Below are 5,281 nucleotides of genomic sequence, written 5' to 3'. Positions count from 1 at the left end.
TTGTTGTTAGCTGAGCTTTTGCTAGAGTTAGGAATAGCGAGCATTGGTTTGAACTAGAGAATGAACAAGGACATAGTGAATACGTTGCACATGTGATTTTTTTCCTGTATGGTGAAAAGGGTGTTGTAAATGACCGATGAACAAGGACATAGTGAATACGTTGCACATGTGATTTTTTTCCTGTATGGTGAAATGGGTGTTGTAAATGACCGATGACTTTTGTACATTGGTATGGTACGGGGTATAATGATGAAAGTAATGTGAAAAATGTATTAAAAAGCCTGTAATTAGTAAAAGTAAAATTGCTTCTTATTTCGTATTCTTCACGATCAATCTCCGAGTTATATGACTGATTTGGTGAAACGCTACACGCCAGCTAGGGCATAACCGGTACCGTCCCAAAGTCATCTTTCTCTAGTTATTCCTCGTACAAACAAAGTCACATATGGCGATTGTTCGTTCAGTGCAGTAGGTCCTAAACTCTGGAATTCTCTTCCTCGTCACTTGAAAAATATCATATCTATTGACACTTTTAAGAAGCATTTGAAAACTTATCTTTTTAGGCTTGAGTATGGGTATTAATCTTATTCGTCGTTTTATTCACATTACTGTGCCCATTTTTAAGTATATTTATATTTTTATGTTCTTCATTGTGTTTTACAACCCTGTCTTATATCATTGTTTTTTTTACTTTTACTGCTGTTGTTATTACTTTAAGGTTTTCTTAAGTTGTTATTTTATATTCCAGGTATTGGTTCTTTTGTATACAGTGCTCCTGAGCATGTTTTATTTCATGATAACAGCACTTTAATATTTGGTATTTATTTATTATTATTTCAGAAAAATCTACCGTGTGCAGAATGTGTACATATATGAAACGTTATTGCTAATTTTACAGATACAAGTTAGTAAAAGGTCCGTACATCAGTATTGGCCCCAAATTTTAGCACGCCCCAAATTGCTAGAAGTCTTCAAAATACATGCTGGAAGTTCTGATTCTTCGCTTTTTTTGTTTATGTTACAATAAACAATTAAATATCGCACTGTTGGGAATTTCAGTTAAGTGCTTGATGGAATTTCTAGCATATTTGAGAGTAATACTGATGACCTACTCATCATACTTGGCAAATATATATTTCCCCCCGGCACTTGTTCTCATATTTTTACGGGGATGAGTTTCTTAAATATTCATCTCTGAATTAAAGATAATGACACATTGTACTTAAGATCATCTTGTTTAAAAAGGTTCGATATTGTGTTTTGTATTTGCTAAACTTACCATATTTCTACGTATTTTTGTGATAATTAATCACAATAAGCACACAAAAGACATCCTGCACACTAGTTCTTTTTTTCTTTATTTCTAAATAGATCTTTAATACAAAAAATGTTCTCTCACCCTATGATTTCTTGTCTTGATGCTGTAAATATGCTGAAATTCATATTTTCATCATCAGTAGCGCATGTGTGAAGTAGGCCTACATATAACGACTTGAAAACAATTCTTACGGATAAACACATCATTCTTTAAGAAATTAATATGAATAACAGAAGCTGCTAATGTAATCAATTGCAAGTTGACACCTTATAACATGTTTGTTTATTTGTCAATGTACAATAATAACTAGAACTGAGAGTTTTATCATATATAAGCAGGTGCGTATCCAGGGGGGGGCGTTGGGGGCGCGCGCCCCCCGGGTAAGAAAAAGAGGAGAGAAAAAAAGAGAAGAAAAAAGGAAAAAAGAGGGGAAAAAGAGGAGGAGGAGAGGAAGGAAGGGAAAAGAAAAAGAAGAAAGAGAGAAAAAGGAGAAAAGGAGGGAGTAAAAGAAAAACGCGAAGACACCGGGGAGAGAAAGAGGAACAGTGACATCATTACAGCGCTGAAGGGTAGCCAGTGACGGATCAATGATTTCGTAAAAGTGTGACTCACCCTACCCCTTACACCGACAACTCCATTTTTTGACGTTTCCATTTTCCTCTCTCACTAATGATCTATATATGTACTATATATGGTCTATCATAACGCGTGTGTAGAATTGTGCTATGAAACCAACTGTGGCTGGTCTCAAACTCGACCGTGTCGTCGGGGACACATGACGCATTTTGGGATGGGGGCGACCGCCCGCCCCCCCCATTCAGCATTTTTTTAAATGATATCGCTAAGTAATTTCAAAATAGAAAGTGCTTAGAGGCAACTTACAAGGCCTGGGAAGTGTCATTTCCAGCGATCTGGGAGACATTTTCGGCCAAAATTTGCTTGTACGCTTCGCGCTAACAAATGGTCCTGGGTAGTGCCATTTCCAGCGATCTGGGAGGCATTTTCGGCCAAAATTTTCTTGTACGCTTCGCGCCAACCTATGGTGGCGCTACGCTTAGATAATTTGCCTACAGGCTTCGCCCCTCCCTTGGCAAATTCCTCGCTACGCGCCTGTTCGAATTTGTAACGCAAACAGCAGATATCACATCATATCAGTGAGCATGAAAATGGCGTTCTAGGATGAAAAGCCTCAAAACTGTCCGACTTGCCTGAAAAAATAACCAAAAATTTTCGCGCGAGAAGCGCGCGTTCAACGTGTTCATGTCAATATCATAAAAGCAAGCATCGGTTATTACATCGCATGCCATCATGTACCGTACGGTCCGTTAAAATTGCGCAGTATTTCGCGGGATGCTAATGTAAACAACGACATGTCTCATGTAGATGTATAAAAAGCATGGAGGTCCAATTATGTCAAAACTCTCTTTTACATTAGTAATGGCGAATTAGGGGCTGCACCCCCGCCGCGCAGTGGCGGAGCGTCCATACGGTCGGGGGTGGATGCCCCCCCCCCCCCCCTGACGGACTCAAATGGACTGCTGGCGCCTTTTTCAGCTCTTTACCACTTTTTACTTATTCTAGATTATTAACTTTTTTATTGCGCTCTCATCTACTTATTGACATTTCTCACATTTTGTTGGTGTAATTTGGCGATGACACCTTATTCTTCGTTTATCTGCAAATTAGCCAGGCCCGGAAAGGGTCATTTCCGGCGATCTAGGGAGTATCTTTATTCAAAAATTTTCTGTACGCTACGCGCCAACCAGTGGTGGCGCTCCGCTTAGATAGTGTAGAAAGCGCTCCTACAGACCATTCTCGCCACTCCTGACCAATACCCCTAGCTCCGCCACTGCCGCCGCGCCTCCTACGCCTATGTGTGTAGTGTTCGGTTTCGGAAATATCTGCTATTTTTTCATTTCCTTCAACCAAGTTTTATAATAGCCGTTATAAGAGGTTTTAATGTTTGTACACCAATAAATTAACTGTGTCTGAATTTTCCAAAATTTCTGACCAACATTCTGCATCACATTTCCCTCTACTAGTGCAATTTTGACCGGTCTGTTAGGGGTTCAAGGAAGTTTTTCTATATTGGTTGTCCATAGATGAAATTTTGTACAACATTATGGGTATGTTTTGAAGTGAGTTTATTCACGAGAAATGTGAATTTTCAAATTCTGAACAAATATGGGGCTTGAAAAGTGGGACTGACGGGTATTGTGGGCCGCGACGTAGAATCACCTACAAAAGCAAAGACCCACAGGAGATGCCATCAGGTCGAACATGATGTGTGCCGGGTTGACAAACTTCAAAAAGGTAAGGATGGAAAAAAAAACTATTAGGAAATACCTGGTTCTCAGGCAAAAAGTGTACATCTGGTTGGTCATTTCAAGCCCGAGAAGTGCCGTTTCCGGTGATCTGGGGGGGTTTCAAAACAAGAAATTTTCTTGTACGCTGCGCGCCAACCGATGGTGGCGCTCCGCTTAGATAGTAATTCGCGCCCCCCGGGTTTGAAAATCCTGGATACGCGCCTGATAAGTTACCTCATGAATAATTTTTTTCTTTTTGGCAAAAAAAAAAAAATCTATACTGTACAAAGAAAAACGAATATAATTTTATCTTAATTCACAAAGTCATGTATGTCGATCTATTCTTTGTCAGATACGCCCGTGAAATGTTCACAAACTTTATAAATCCTTTTAATTGTTATGAAACATGGTTATTAAACAGTGCAATTCTGTTAGGAGATGAAAACACTTCTGACCCATTTCTTACCCTTCACATTACTTGCACACATTATATAATCCTTCATTCCATTTAGAGCTACTTATCAAAACCTAAATGATAGCCTTAATTATAGGGCGGGACCCCACACCAACCATATATAGGTGTTGGCTGCAATGACAACACGACAGCACCCCCTCCATTATAACATACTTCATTCACATCTGATACTCCCATAGAGATTCATGTCACCACCTAAAGCAGCCAGGGTGGGACTTTTGTTGATTAGGCTACTAGGCCAATTTATTTGCACAACCTTGCGTTAAAGCAACATGTATCAGACCTAAATATTTGTCTCAGAATGCTCCATTTGTCTGTGGTCGACCAAAGACCCTCTAGAGAGAGGTCCGGTAAAAACGTGACCCAACTGAATTGCCCTCTTTTATGAAATCCTACATTCGCCGCTGGCCCTTCCACAAAAGTCCATACCGTAATCAGTCGGGGAAATTGGAATTTACCCTCCTACCCCGCCTTCAAAATCCTGTGCACGACACTGCCTGTAGGTCATTGATGGTGATTTATTTGTTTCAACACATAGTAATACAAGGTGAACAAGACAATATAACTGCAAATAAGTAATATATGTGAAAGGAAGTAAACTAAGAAACCCTTGTGGGCTTAATCGAATAGAGTACTCCCATCAAAGAAAATAGAAAACCTTAACACCTAAAAAAGAACCCACCCCCCAAGAAAAACAGATAACCTTAACAAATAAGACCAAAAACACTACCCCCCCCCCAAAAAAAAAAACACCACCACCTACTCCTACCCCTTACAACGGATACAATCAATAAAGGCTTTCATAGTAATTTTTCAGATGTCGCCTGAACGAAGCCACGGAAGTGTAGGATTTCAAGTTTGATCGAAAGATTGTTCCACAAAGAAATAGATCGATAACGGAGGCTTTGCATACTCTTTGAATTACGACAAAAAGAAGCACGTAAATGACCAGCTCGTCTAGTATCAAGGGCGTAGGAACCGGGGGGCTGGGGGTGCCAGCCCCCAGTGAAAAATATGGGGGCGGAAGTATTATTCCGCCCCCCCCCCCGCTTCGCAAGTCAGAAAACCCCTTTTTCATTTCCAAATGAGAAAAAAATCTCATTTGGAGCACCAAATTGCATCTAAGGCCAGGTGAAAATGCAAAAATTTTTAAAAAATGGAGTGGGTGTTGAAGTGTGCTAT

The sequence above is a fragment of the Apostichopus japonicus genome, chromosome 3, assembly GCF_037975245.1.
Source record: "Apostichopus japonicus isolate 1M-3 chromosome 3, ASM3797524v1, whole genome shotgun sequence".
Lineage (NCBI taxonomy): Eukaryota > Metazoa > Echinodermata > Holothuroidea > Aspidochirotida > Stichopodidae > Apostichopus > Apostichopus japonicus.
The sequence above is the reverse complement of the archived record's forward strand: the minus strand, read 5'-3'. Positions refer to the sequence as shown.